We start from the raw sequence: 15,733 nt of genomic DNA on the forward strand, positions 1-15,733 counted from the left end.
TTACACATTGTCCTCAATGTGTCCCAAAAATAATTTTTTAGGTTGATTAGATGTGTAATATGGTGTTAAAAGCAAAAATTTATGTTACTGGCAGTCTGGACACGGCCCCGTGGGGACCGGACACGGCCCCGTGTTTAGGTTCCAGTAACGAAAATTAAAGAAAAGAAACAGAAGCCTGGACACGGGGGCGTGTCTGGTGAACACGGCCCGTGTCCAGTTACCTGAACTGGGCATTTTTCTGCAGGGGGTTCAGCACGGGGCCGTGTTGGTTGGACACGTCCCGTGTTGAACCTTTTGTAATGGAGAAATTGATGTCGGGTTGCCTTGTTCTTGTGCATGGGGTCATTTTTCTCGTTCCCCTTTTCATCCTTTACCACCACGAGTTTTATTTTGGACCATTCAAACTTTAAAAACCATCATTTCATTGCAATCATAGAGAGATCTTACATAGTCCTAAATTCATATTAAACTAGATATGCAAACAAAGAAATATTAAACCATGGAGTTCTAGCCTATACTTTATTTTAATTAGCAAAATTTCCAAGAAGCTACTAATCTTGGTTAGACAAGGCCTTCTAGAACTCCTTCTTCCGGGTGCGGCTTTCCTCACATGTCGGCGAGCCACTCCTCCACCTCCCTTGGAAGGAGAAAAGAGGGCTCATTGGCATTAGTTTGAGGAGTTTCGATTTCCACCGGGATCTCTTGTTGGTGCTCTATGGGAGGTTCCGCCGGAAAGTCTTCCCACCCGGTAGGGTTGTTAATTCCGAGTGCCAGGTTCCAATCCTGTTGTGGGAGGACTGGTTCCATCGGGGGTGCTACAAGAATATTTAACCTCTGGTGCAAGAGGTTAATTTCTTGGAAGCTGTTTTCGAGTCCCACCGTAAGATCGTTAATACGGTCGATTAGGACCTCCTCTACTGACGTCATTTCGTCGAGAGCCTCCCTTAATGCTATCACATAGTGCACAAGCGTAGCTTCAATGGAGGGCCTCCTTCCTCTGCGGCTGTTTGATGAATGCACGGAAGATGTTTCGCTGTTTTCACTCGACATTCTACAAAAATAAACTAAAAATAGTTTATTTGATGAAACAGTGACCGGACACGGCCCCGTGCTCGATCCCGTGTTCATCTTTCTGCAGAATTTCGAAGCAAGGAAACTTGAAATTTTAAGTTATTTTCTGAACTTGTGGGGCCTTTTTAAACATAAATAACTTAAAACAATGTTACATAACATATCTTTACCAAGATTCCTTGAACAAAACTCATTAATCCTTACCACAAAGTTTGAAGAATTCAAACTTTTAATGGTAGTTCTTGGAGAAAGATGGAGAAGAAGGAAATGGCTAAAAGAGGAAAGGACAAGATGGGTTGTTGGAACCTTCTTTTAGACTTACCTAGGATAGTTGAGAGAAGATTCCTTCAAATATCTGTCCCAAGTTGGTCCAAATGTGCAGAATTCTTGCCTGCATTTATAGAAAACGACAGCATCCTGGGCACGGCCCCGTGTCCATTGGACACGGCCCCGTGTGCAGGTGGAATTCTGACACAGTTTGTCCGTATTCTGACGTACTGATCAGAAGGGAATCTTTTGGTGAACACGGGGGCGTGTTGGCTGGACACGGCCCCGTGTCGAGGGACTGTTTTATGAAGTTGTCTAGTTTTTTTTAAGGAACTCACTAGTATCGGGTGGTTCCTGATTGGTTGGAACAACCCCAAAGTGCCTAAGATACCTTAATTAGGCACTCACTAGTATCGGGTGGTTCCTGATTGGTTGGAACAACCCCAAAGTGCCTAAGATACCTTAATTATCCTAGACTAAGGCGAGAACGCAAGAGGTTGTCGGTGAGGGTAATTCCTATTTTCATTCTAGGAGGACAAGTCCAACCCTTTCCCGGGCTCTCGTTAAAGAAGGTGTATGCCGAATCGCTCAGGTCTATGTATGCACCGAACGAAGTCGATGGAGAGTCCTTCACGGCACAATCGGCACAGGGACGACTATCGTCAAAGTCTTCGCTAGGTATGAAGGTATTTTTGGTAGCAACGAGGTTGTCGGAATGCGGTTCCAACATTTCTTCATGGTCATCGTCTTGGGATGGATCAATAAAGTCCTTCCTAAGCTCTTTTGACCAATTTAGAATTAGCTCTTCTAGTTGAAATAACTCGTCAAGGAGCATTTCCCCTAGAATATCTGGCTGGGCGCATTCGAGGGAGAGATAGTGCTTATTTTTACTTTCGCCCCTCTTAAGGTTATAAGGAATCGGTGGGTCTATGTAGTGGGGCCTATAATTTAGAAAGTAACATTCTAATTCTTTATGCTCGCCTCCACATAATTGACACCACGTACCATAAGAGTGCCGAAAGTAAAAGAATTACTATTACTCATGTTTATGTCAGAAATTACCAACCGTCGGGATCTAACGGTTCTGTTTTCAGTAAGTGAATCTTGGGCACGAGGGCGTGTTGAGTGAGCAGGCCCCGTGTTCAGCTTACTGTCTGATTTAAAACAGGATTGCCAGTTCCAATGATTGAGCACGGGGGCGTGTTCAGCGGGCACGACCCGTGCTGAGCTCTGCAGAAGCTGAAAAACTTAGAAAATCCTAAAAAATTAAAAAGAAAGATAAAAATATGATTAGGCCGTTGATTCCTAACTTTCTTAAAATCCTTGTGTCCCCGGCAACGGCGCCAAAAACTTGATGTGCGTGTAGTGTAATATATTTTTGATGTATTTTTAAGCCCTTTTTACACTTTTAGCCAAGTTTTAAATTTATAAAACACGATATTTACTAACACTAAACACACATATGGGCAAGTGCACCCATCGTGGACGTAGTATAGTGTTGGTAAGATACCGAGGTCGTCCAAGGACACAAGAGCTTTTAGTACCGGTTTATCCTCAACGTCTAATCAAATCAAAAAGTTAGAAAAGGTTTTTAAACTAAGAAAATAAAAACTAACTAAATGCTGAAAAATAAAATAAAAATAAAAACAGATAAACAAGATGAATCACTTGGATCCGACTCGTGTATTAGTATAACCTTTGATTATTTTCGCACTTTTGCACTTGTTTAAGAGATTATCTTAGTTATTGTAGTAGGCCCCTCTTTTGAAGGCGACGTTACCCTCAACCCAGTAGTTTGAGTCAGCAAGGATACAATCCTAAAGGGTTGGATTATTGGAAGATAATGAATTAAGTTATTAATGCAAATTATGGTAGGCCCCGCTTTTGGCGGTGACGTTACCCTCGACTAAGTAGTCTGAGTCAGCAGGGATACAGTCCTAAATAGCCGGGTTATAGTATTAATAGTAGTTAACTTATGAGGGGGTCAAAGAGTTTGGATCCCCGCCATCCAATACCTATGGGCATTGAAGGAGATCCTACTAAATTTGACCCAGGTCCCTTGCAGGACCTCTAAACGCTGAACAAGGGCAACACCCTTACCAAACCGTTCCCTTAACCCCCGATCAGGTAGCCAACATACCTCCATATAGACCGTGGAGATATGAATGGTGAAAATCTTTTATTTTATATAAACAGTAAAATAATGCCAAGACACCACGAACAAACGATAAGGAAAGATCACCTTCAACATAAGCAACTAGTTATTAAAGTCATTAATACAAAACCAAATAAAAAGTGCAAAAGATTAAAAATAAAAAGTATTATACTAAACACTTGTCTTCACCAAGTGATGTAAGAGACTTAGGCAAACATGGCCTTGATTGTCAAGAACTCTTACGATCAATCTTGGATCCCGAGACGACTCACCCACTCTATGATGGACAATGGATGATGGTGGTGGATGATGGTGTTGTGATGGTGGTGGGTGGTGGATGAAGTGTGAGAGAGGTGGTGTGGCAAGGGATGAGTTGAAATGAAGCCAAGCACTCCTATTTATGGGCTGAACAGAAGGCCGGGCATGGCCCCGTGTCCGCTGGACACGCCCCCGTGCCTGTCTGACACTCTCTCTTCATTAATTGTAATTCGCAATTACAATTAATGCGCCTGCTGTCCTTTCGCCACGCCCCCGTGTTCACTGGACACGGCCCCGTGGTGGGCAATAGAAGCTTCTATAGGTTTGTCTTTTCTGCTGCTTCTTGGGCACGACCCTGTGCTGGCTGAGCACGGGGCGTGTTCAGTCTTCTGCCTTCTCTATTTTGCTTGGGAGGATGCCGTTGAGGGGTCGGGCAGTCCACTTATATTCCTTTTCTTGTATTTATGTTAGATTTTGCTGTCTTTTTGCTTCTTTTGTGAATTTGAGCTCATTTAATCCTGAAAATACAAAAGGAAGACAAAAACACTCTTTTTCCAACATTAGTACTTAAAAAGGGTTAGTTTTATGCCTCATTTGATGTAATTTATATGTTGCATTTTACACACATCAGTTACCTCGCCCCCTTTGCTAAGATATGTTGGTCCTAAGCAAAGTCAGTATTTGATCAAAGAAATTCACGAAGGCATATGCGGAGCCCATTTTGGAGCTAGGTCGTTGGTTGCATAACTCATGAACCTTGGGTATTTCTGGCGCTCAATGCATCGTGACATCGCTGAGCAATTAAGAAAATGTGATGCTTGCCAGATTTATGCACCAATCCCAAAAAGTCCTAGGCATGACCTTTTCCCAATAACCTCGGCATGGCCATTCTATAAATGGGGAATGGACATTGTTGGTCCATTTCCCCCAAGCAAAGGAGGAGTAAAATTCTTGCTGGTAGCAGTAGATTATTTTACAAAGTGGCCCGAGGTTAAACCACTTGCAAAGATTACAGGCAACAGGTCATCGACTTTGTTTGGGAAAACATTATTTGCCGTTATGGATTGCCGGGGGTACTCATCACTGATAATGGGAAGCAATTTGCTGAGAAGCCTTTCAGCAGTTGGTGTAAAGAGTACAGGATCAATCAGGTCTTCAGCTCAGTGGCTTACCCGCAATCAAACGGTCAGGTCGAAAGGACAAATAGAAGCATAGTGGAAGGTATCAAAACAAGATTGGGAAGGTACGAAAGCAACTGGCTAGACGAATTGCCTAGTGTTCTATGGGCCATAAGAACAACCGAAAAAAAAAGCCATAAGAGAACACCCTATAGCTTGGTATTCGGATCCGAGGCCGTGATCCCAGCCGAGGTAGGAGTTGTAACACAACGAGTTGTCAACATGGATCCCGAAACAAACAAAAGAGACCATGTTGAACTTACAACTCCTAGAAGAAGCACGAGATCAAGCCGCAATCCAAGAAGCCAAGTACAAGCAACGAATGGAAGCCTATTACAACAAGATAGTCAAGAAGGAACGTTTCAAGCCAGGAGACCTGGTCCTTAGAAACAACAAAGCTAGCAAGAAAGAAAATCAGGGAAAGCTTGGCCCAAAATGGGAGGGCCCATACACCATCCTTGAAGCACACAAGGGTGGATCCTACAAGCTAGCGGACCCAGAAGGTAAAAGGCTTCCAAGGCACTGGAATGGAAAAACCTTGAAAAGGTTTCATGTCTAAACGGGAAAGATTGGTTTGTATTTTGCAATGTTGCATTTCAAGAGTTGAACTATGAAAATCTTTTGTAAAAATGTCTCTTGAATGAATGAAGTTGTTTTATCAAATTTGTCTTTCTATCCTAAAAACAGGTTGAGAACCTAGCAAGAAACTCCATGGCAAGGGCCATGTAAGGGGTTGAGCTCCCAGGCCACATCGCTCAATAGGTTCAAGGGTTGAATGGACCTATATAAGGGGTGAGTTCCTAGATCAATACAACTCCATGAGACTTATTATCAACAACAAAAAAGTCTCATAGACAGGTTTGGACAGCCTACACCAAATGTTCCTTAAGCTTTAGAAAAATAATCAACAAACAGGCTTACGAAATCAAACAAAAAACAAGAAAATAAATAGGATAGGTGCTATGCCTTCTTGTTAAAAATGCCAAGGCTAAGTGTCTGCAATACTAAACCCTTTAAGGTATAGAAAACATAAGGACAACACAAACTCAACAAAGACAGAGATATGAGAGGACAAAAAACAATGCAACTGGAACGAAAAATTTTAAAGACACAAACAAAGCCAAAACACTAAGAAGCCTTCAAGGCTTCAAGCCCCCGAGATAACAGCTAGAAACCTCAAAGGTTTCAATCTATCTATAGATAGCCAAAAAGCTTAAAAGCTTAAAAAAAGCTTACAACCAACCAAGCTGCCTTAACAAAATAGGCACAAGTACAAGAACACAACACAGAAAATAGTTAAACATAATACCTAAACAAAGAAAGCCCTGAAAGACTTTCAACAAAGAACAAGTCAAAACAAGTCCCACTGACTTGCAAGTTCGAGTATTGTTCAAACAGCCATACAAGCCTAAAAGTACAACCACATAACAGGAACCTTAGGGGTTCCTGCAAAACCTAATATTGTTCAAAGTTAGCATTACAGACCACAAATTGTTTTTAAGTGCTAAGAAAGCTACGAATATCCGTTAAACATCGGTAGAAGGCTTGGAAACCCCGGAACCTTCAGCCTTGGCCTTCTTTGCTTTCTTGGACTTCTTAGCTTTTGCACCACCATCACCACCTACTGCTGAAGCCTCCAAGCTTGCATCCTTCGAAGCATCAGGCACACTCGAAAGAGTGTCATCACTATCCCCTGAATAGGATCTTTTCTTCGAAAGAGAACCCAAGACTTCAGCACACACTTTTTCATTAAGGCCCTCCGGCTTCAAGTCCTGTAACACAACAAGAGACTTACCAAAACAAGAAGATACATGATGAATGTAAGGATAGGTCAGCCTCTCCATCTGTTCAACGGAGCCCTTAAAAACATCAGAAGCTTCAGGACGGAACAAAGGAGACTTTTCCAGAGGATGCCCAGCTTCATGTAACTTATAACCAGCAATGAGACCTTGATGTTTTCCCAGGCTGAGCAACTTAGTATAAACTTCACCAAGAGCAGAGTTAAACTCAGCAGAATGAAGTAGATAAGTAACAACCTGTTGAAAACCTTGCTCAATCAACCACTGGTTATCGCTGGTAGCACGGGAAACCAAAGCCTTCAAGCTTTCCTTCTCCTCATCAAAGGCTTTTTGAGCAACAGACAAAGCCTCCTTACCCGCCTTTAGCTTCAAGCGATCGGCCTCAAAACTCTTCTTAAAATCACTCATCTCAATCTCATGCTGCTTAGACAAATCATCAACCTTTTTGACCAAGCCTCCTCCTTCTCAGCAAAACCACTTATCTCCTTCTTCATTGCGGCCATTGAGGATTTCATTTTATCCTTCTTCTTAGAAAACTCTTCATATTCTTGCATCCTCTGACGAAAACGGGCAATGCCCTGAGGAAGCATGGAAGCAAGGTTGCAGGTACTCAGAATCATACGAGACAACATCATGTCATCATCCATCTCAGAAATAGTATTATGAACTGAAGGAGGAGCAATATGACTTAAAGCATCTTCACAAACAGCAACATCCTTGAAACTGTCATCAATCTTCACCGACCAACCTGGCACATAAACCGCATCCGGATCTAACCCTTCAACATCCCTGCTCAAAGAACTCTGAACAGGGGTAGCAATAACCTTTTTGGCTGAAGCCTTATTGCCATGAATAACTAGCTTCTTCTCTTTTTCAGAACCCACTTCAACACCTTGATCCCCAGAAACTTCGATATCATCACTCAACTCCACCGGTTCAGTAGAGGTGTATTGAGGAACACCCTTTAAACGACGAGTAGACCGCCGGGTTGAAGCCTTGGGAGAAATAGGTTTGGAAAAACCCTTCACATTAGAAACACTAACATAACCTGAACCATCGAACCTTTGTTCAGCAGTCCTAACCACAACGTTCTCATCAGGAACAGATGGGACATCCTCGTACACAACATCAGAGGTGTCGTCACTCTTAATAAAATCCAGGGCAGACATAACTACAAATAACAAAAATAAAATTCATAAGACATAAATAACGAAGAATGCAAAGATGGCAAACAAGAAAAATGCATACCGGTGCCACTTTTCATTAGAACCGGATCCCGATCGGCCTTTTCCCACAAATCACTAACCCCTAACATAACTAGCAAATGTTCAGGGAAAGGACGAACCCTCGAAGGGCATACCCTGATGGCTTTGAGAAAAGCATCATTCAACTCAGACTCAGAGGGCTCCGGTTCATTAAGAACGGCATCCGGATGCCTCCACACCATTTTAAATGGGAGAATACAGTCAGAAACCCAGAAAAAGCGATCCTTCCAAGTCCCGAGTGTTGTAACCATAGAAGAAATAAGACAAGCATCAACCTTGGAAGTTTCAAAGGTGAACCAATCGCCGTTTTTAGCCAATCGGAAAAAACGGCGAAAGAGCAAAAGTGAAGGATCATACCCAAGGGCATGGCATAGAACTTCGAAATGCAAAACCCTAGCCATACCCTTTGATGGATTTGGCCAAAGGAGACTCGGTAATACTCCAACAAATTCAAAACAAAAAGGGAAAACGGATGACGGAGATTTGAAAACTCAAAATGACGGCAGTAAAGAGCAATAAAACCAGCTGGACATTTGTCAATCGGAACATCACAAGCAGGAGCAGTCGGTTTAAACATTTCCCCAATACCATATTCCTTACAAAATAATTCTACCTCTTCCTGGGTTAATCGAGAAAAGGACTTTGCTAAATCCTTACGATCACCCATTTTTACAAGAAAATATGAAGAAAGTAAGGAAATAAAGATGAAGTCGGAACTAACCTTGAAGAGAAGAAAGGAAATTGCAGAGGAAACTTGAAAAGATAATGTGGAAATTAAATGATATCTCCAAATATAAAACTCAAATAGTAGTGATAATTGCAAACGGTTACTTTCTGCAAAACCGCCGCCCTATAAACTGCCACACATCAATCAAATCAAATGTCAGACATTTAAATTTCAAAAATTAACTGACTCCAACCCTTTAAGCCTTTAAGCTTTGAACCCTTAAAGCCTTTAGTCAATAAAACACGTGTATAAAAGTCAGACGTCTTTGAGCTGATCTCCCAAAAACCTCTGACTTGGGGGGCTGATGACGGGGGTAGCCCAAGACAAAATAGAATGACCAAAATACATAAGTGCCCAAAGGGTTAAACGGTTCAAAGGTTGAAAAGCTGAGGAGATGAAGTAAAGCAATGTGGGAACAGTAAATGGTCACATCTCCACCAACCCACTAACTCGCCAGCCACAAAAGCAATGCAGGTCTACAGAACACACTCTATTATCCAGGGGTCAGAAGGCTTCAACCCCTGAAAGGGCAAGCCCCTCACTGCAAGCAGGGACACTAGTCAAATGCACTCCTCTTTGGGATATTCCTTCTCCTATATATTCGACACCTCACTTACTTCCTAGGACATCCTGACCAACTCTGATTCTTAACATCTCTGGTCATTCGCTGCGAGTACTTGCTTTTTGCAAAGTACTTCTTTTCACTTCCAACACACACATTCTATTTTCTCCTTCATCCAAATCTGAATACATTTCAGAAGAGGATCCATAGCAAACAACAAGAACAAACTAGTGAACCTCCTTCCACGTCTTGCAAACGTGGGGGGACCCCATGACCTGCGTTAGGCAAAGTTGAACCTTTCAACCCTTTTGCCTAACCAGCCTAGCTACTATCATTGGTCTATTATTTGTTGCATCAACAGGGCATAACATGCCTTTTTAAAATTCCATTTATATACAAGTTCACATACCTCACGGGGGATCACTCAACACTTGGCCGAATATGTATTTTAGTGAATCACTCGAGAGCGGCATGGAAGTTACCCCTACCATAGGCTTGCCAAGCAATCAATCCTCCTCCATTTTAACTATACACCTTTGTAAATATCAAGAGGACTTTTGGGTGAAGGGTTAGGTTTGGGCTAAAGGTAGGTGGTTGGGTTAGTGGTTAGTAAAAGGGCGAAAGGCGTAAAAAGCGTCGGTTTTCATAAGACTTGCTATTATTTTGTAACTTTTTATTTTGATGAAGTACTTTTTTAAACAAAGTTCTTATTGATAGACTTGTTTGTTTTATTTCTTTTGGCTTCATCATCATCATACGAAAAAAAATCAAGATTTGTTACTAAAATAAAGGGTTTAAAATGAAAAATGGTTCTGGTGGGTAAAAGAGTGTTTGTTTTGGGTTAAGAAATGAAAAGATTTAGGCTCAAAGGGGTTAACTAGGGGGATTTTGGGTAGGTGGTAAAAAAAAAAGAAAAATAATGGTGTAGAAATAAAAAGGGTTAGTCCTAATGCCTCCATCATTTACTTACTCGGGTTTAAGTTGGTAAGGACCGGGAATGTATCGTCGTGGCAAGTTCTAGAGTCGTAAGAACCAAGCGGCTATTCACAAAAGAAATGAAAAATGAGAATTTAGTTTAAAGATATGTATTTGTATGCTCAATAAAGGCTCAAAACTCACTTTTTGTGAGAATGGGTTTTTATGTGATCAAGTATATATAATCAAATTTTAACTAAACTTGTCATGCCGTTTCATAATTTTAATGCATAATGTGGTAGGGCCCTCTTTTGAAGGCGACGTTACCCTCGGCTAAGTAGTCTGAGTCAGCAGGGATACAGTCCTAAGTAGTCGGATTAAAGTTTTAATAGTAGTTTAACTTATGAGGGGATCAAAGAGTTTGGACCCCCGCCATCCAATACCATTGGGTATTGAAGGAGGTCCTACTAAATTTGACCCAGGTCCTTTGCAGAATCTATACACTGAACAATGGCAAGACTCTTACCAAACTGTTCCCTTAACCCCCGACCAGGTAGCCAACATACTCCATATAGACCGTGGAGATATGAATGGTGAAAATCTTTTATTTTATATAGACAGTAAAATAATGCCAAGACACCACGGACAAACGATAAGGAAGAATCACCTTCAACATAAGAAACTAGTAATTAAAGTCATTAATACAAAACCAATTAAAAAGTGCAAAAGATTAAAAATAAAAAGTATTATACTAAACACTTGTCTTCACCAAGTGATGTAAGATACTTAGGCAAACATGGCCTTTGATTGTCAAGAACTCTTACGATCAATCTTGGATCCCGAGACGACTCACACACTCTATGATGGACAGTGGATGATGGTGGTGGATGATGGTGTTGTGATGGTGGAGGGTGGTGGGTGAAGTGTGAGAGAGGTGGTGTGCCAAGGGATGAGTTGCAAGAGCTCCAAGCACTCCTATTTATAGGCTGAACAGAAGCCTCGGCATGGCCCCGTGTCCATCCGAGTCTCTCTCTTCATTAATTGCAATTCGCAATTTCATTAAATGCGTCTGCAACAGTTGACCACGCTCTCGTGTCCGCTGAGCACGGCCCCGTGGTGGGCAGTAGAAGCTTCTATAACTTTGTCTTTTCTGCTGACACTTGGGCACGCCCCCGTGCTCACTGAGCACGGGGCGTGTTCAGCCTTCTGTCTTCTTTTTTTGCTTTTGGGAAGATGCTGTCGGGAGGTCGGGCATGCCACGTTTGTTCCTTTTCTTGTATTTATGTTAGATTTAGCTGTCTTTTTGCTTCTTTTGTTCATTTGAGCTCATTTAATCCTGAAAATACAAAAGGAAGACAAAAGCACACTTTTTCCAACATTAGTACTAAAAAAGGGTTAGTTTTATGCCACAATTGATGTAATTTATATGTTACATTTTGTGCACATCAAATACCCCCACACTTGAATCTTTGCTTGTCCTCAAGCAAAACTCTTTATAATGTGGCTTTTTCACTCCCAAATGGAATGGGTTGAAGAGAAGGTTTTTGGACTTGTCATAGAGTGTCGAGATTTCCAAGATTCTTTATTTAAGTATTATTTTTATTTATTTACAATCCTATTCGTCATGATTTATTAAAAATGCTTCATAAGATAAATTACTTATTAGGGCATAACATGCCTTTTTAAAATTCCATTTATATACAAGTTCACATACCTCACGGGGGATCACTCAACACTCGGCCGAAGGTGTATTTTTAGTGAATCACTCGAGAGCGGCATGGAACTTACTCCTACCATAGGCTTGCCAAGCAATCAATCCTCCTCCTTTTTAACTACATACCTTTGTAAATATCAAGAGGACTTTTTTGGGTGAAGGGTTAGGCTTGGGCTAAAGGTGGGTGGTTGGGTAGTGGTTAGTAAAAGGGCGAAAAGCGTAAAAAGCATCGGTTTTTTAAAGACTTTTTATTTTTTCACAATTTTATTTTTATTTTGATGAATCATTTCTTTCAAACAAGGTTAATTTTTGATGAACTTGTTTGTTTATTTGGTTTCATCAACTTCTTTTTTTTTTTTTTTGAAAAGTCATAAGAAAAACCGAGCTTTGTTACTAAAAGAAAGGGATAAAATAAAAAGGTTTAGGTGGGTAAAAAGGGTGATTGTTTTGGGTTAAGAAATGAAAAGGTTTAGGCTCAAAGGGGTTAACTAGGGGGATTTTTAGGTAGGTGGTAAAAAAATGAAAAATAATGGTGTGGAAAGAAAAAAGGGTTAGTCCTAATGCCTCCATCATTTACTTACTCGGGTTTAAGTTGGTAAGGACTGGGAATGCATTGTCGTGGCAAGTTCTAGAGTCGTACGAACCAAGCGGCTATTCACACAAGAAACGAAAAATGAGCATTTAGTGTAAAGATATGTATTTTTATGCTCAATAAAGGCTCAAAACTCACTTTTGTGGGAATGAGTTTTTATGTGATCAAGTATATATAATCAAATTTTAATTAAGCTTGTCATGCCGTTTCACAATTTTCTTATGTTGGTTCTTTATATCACGACGCTATCGGTTGTAAACTTGTAAAAATATAACCTTGTTAGAACTTGAAATTCCCAACTTAAACTTAGACAGGTAAAAAAATACGTCGGTTATTTTTTATTTTTTTTTTGAAGAAAATGATGGGGTGATTAGCGGTTCCAATAGAGTTTTGTGTAAGGCTTGTTAATTAGGACTTGCAAGATTCAAAGTTTTAGCATCCCCCCACACTTAAATTACACATTGTCCTCAATGTATCCCAAAAATAAGTTTTTAGGTTGATTGAATGTGTAAAAGGGTGTTAAAAGCAAAATTTTATGTTACTGGCACTCCGGACACGGCCCCGTGGTGACCGGGCACGGCCCCGTGTTCAGGTGCCAGTATCAAAATTTAATAAAGAGGAGCAGAAGCCTGGACACGGGGGTGTGTTCAGTGAACACGGCCCGTGTCCAGTTACCTGAACTGGGCGATTGCTGCAGATTGCGCAGCACGAGGCCGTGTTGGGAGGACACGGCCCGTGCTGAACTTGCTGTAATGAAGAAATTTTTGTCGGATGGCCCTGTTTTCGTGCATGGGGTGATGTTTCTCGTTTCCCTTGTTATCCTTGACCATCCCGAGTGTGTTTTATTCATGCAAATTAAACTAAAAATTAATGTAAGCTAAACTAAGGATAGTTCCGCGGAATGCCTCCGTGGTGCGCCACATTTATAAGGGTCCTTGGCTAGACCCAAAGTGAGGTCATATATTTTCCGAGCGGGATGTTTTGCATCCCATGTTGCACCATCGAAGAGCATCATCCAAACTCAAATCAATGACCTTCATGTAATTGACCGGGTCATCGTCCTCTACTCTCTTCCCAACTCCAAACTTCACTTCCTTATCCCCAAACTTCAAAGTGAGTGTTCCGTCATTCATGTCTACCACTGCTTGCGCGGTGGCTAGAAATGGCCTCCCTAGTATGAGGGGGACTTCGGTGTCCTCTTCCATATCTAGTATGACAAAGTCGGCCGAGTAGACGAAATTGTCGACTTTGACCAATAGATTTTCAGCGACACCTTGTAGGTATTTGACGGATCTGTCGGCAAGTTGTATACTCATCTTGGTAGGGCTTGTTTTTCCTAGGCCGAGTCGTTTGAACATTGATGCAGGCATGAGGTTAATGCTAGCCCCAAGGTCGGCTAGTGCATTACGAACAAGGGATTCCCCGATCGAGCAAGGAATCGTGAAGCTTCTAGGATCAATCTTTTTTTGTGGGAGTTTGTTGAGTACGAGGGCGGAGCATTCTTCGCCTAAGTTAACTAATTGCAATGATTCAATTTTCCTTTTATGAGTGAGGAAGTCCCTCATGAATTTTGAGTATTTAGGCATTTGAGTTAGGACTTCGATAAAAGGAATATTAACATGCAATTGTTTTAGTAGATTTTCGAATTTTGCGAATTGCTCATTGGTCTTTTGACGAATTAACCGACCGGGGTATGGAACCGGAGGAGCCTTGGTAGGCTCTTGAATTAGAGGATAAGTCTTCTCTTGTTGGGGCGGTGTTGTGCTTCCCTCAGTTGGCGGTGGTAGAGCTTCTTCGGAACCCACGGTACGGTTTCTTAACGTTATGAGATGGACTTGTGCTTTTGGGTTTGTTTCGGTATTACTTGGTAATGCGCCTTGTGGTCTCTCGGAGAAATTTTGAGCTAATTGATTTATTTGTTTTTCAATGTTTTGTATACTAGCTTGTTGATTTCTAAAATTCGATTCCAATTGTTGAAATCGATCCGAGTTTTTCTTTTCAGTGTCGGAGATGAGGCGAGATACAGTATCTTCAAGCCTTTCTCGTCCACCTTGTTGTTGAGGGAAATTTTGTGACTCATTTCTTGGTTGTTGAAAGTTTGTTCATTGGTTTAGGCTTTGTTGGTTACTACTATTGCCGGGTTCTCTCCAACCAAGGTTAGGGTGGTTACGCCATCCTTGGTTGTAGGTACCCGTTGGAGGACTCGACGGACTAGGTCTATTATCAATGTAGTTTACCGACTCTGGTTGATCATCTGTTTCTTTCATACAACTCCAATTTTCATGTGGCCCACCACACCCTTCATAAGCCATAACCGAGACCGTTTTTGTCATTTCTAACTTTTTGATTTTTGAAGAAAGGGCCTCGATTTGGGCTTGTAAAGAAGTGCTTTCATCAACCTTATGGGCGCCCGGGGCAATAGATTTATTGCCTCGGGGAGTGTGCCACTAAAAATTGGTTTGAGCAATTTCCTCAATTTGATTGTATATTTCATGTGGGCGGCGATTACCTAAAAGTCCCCCGGAGCTAGAGTCAAGTGTTTGTCTTGTGTGTGGCAACAACCCATTGTACAAAGTGGATACTTGTTGCCATACCGCAAGACCGTGATGAGGACACTTTCGCAATAGCTCCTTGAACCTTTCCCAAGTTTCATATAAGGATTCCCTATCCTCTTGTGAATATGTATTAATTTCAGTCATTAATTTAGCCGTTTTAGCGGGAGGGAAATACTTATATAGAAATTTTTGGGCTAATTCATCCCAGGTGTTTACCGAACCAACTGGGAGGGCGTTGAGCCAAGCTTTTGCTCGGTCTTTTAGTGAAAATGGAAACATTCGAAGGCGGATGGTGTCATTTGATGCTCCATTGATCCGAAAGGTATCACATATTTCTAAGAAATTAGTAATATGTAGATGGGGATCCTCGTCCGCAAGCCCATGGAAGGTTGCGGAGTTTTGAAGCATTTGTATCAAATGTGGCCGAAGTTCGAAGTTGTTAGCTTCAACATTCCGTGCACTGATAGCGGCGCCGAGATTACCCACGGTGGGTCGTAGGTAATCCATGAGGGTACGTTGGTCCGCCATTGGAAGTGGGTCCCCCGAAACCTTCTCTTGGTTTTTAGCTTTAAGTCTTTTTCTGAGAAAGCGTTCGGGTTCTTCTAGAGGTTCTTTTATGTCTCTACTAGAACTGAAGCTCATACACTACGTAGAAAGTTCGGATGTGCTGTCTGG

The 15,733-nt window shown here is 41.5% G+C and overlaps 1 non-coding gene across 1 annotated transcript; it reads left to right on the top strand.

Moving 5' to 3' along the window:
* Positions 1-15,101: 15,101 nt before the first annotated feature.
* LOC118492689 lies at positions 15,102-15,208 on the top strand. Its single transcript, XR_004894691.1, has one exon. It is a non-coding gene; the product is annotated as a small nucleolar RNA R71 (small nucleolar RNA).
* Positions 15,209-15,733: the final 525 nt, after the last annotated feature.

The sequence above is a fragment of the Helianthus annuus genome, chromosome 5, assembly GCF_002127325.2.
Source record: "Helianthus annuus cultivar XRQ/B chromosome 5, HanXRQr2.0-SUNRISE, whole genome shotgun sequence".
NCBI classification, from domain to species: domain Eukaryota; kingdom Viridiplantae; phylum Streptophyta; class Magnoliopsida; order Asterales; family Asteraceae; genus Helianthus; species Helianthus annuus.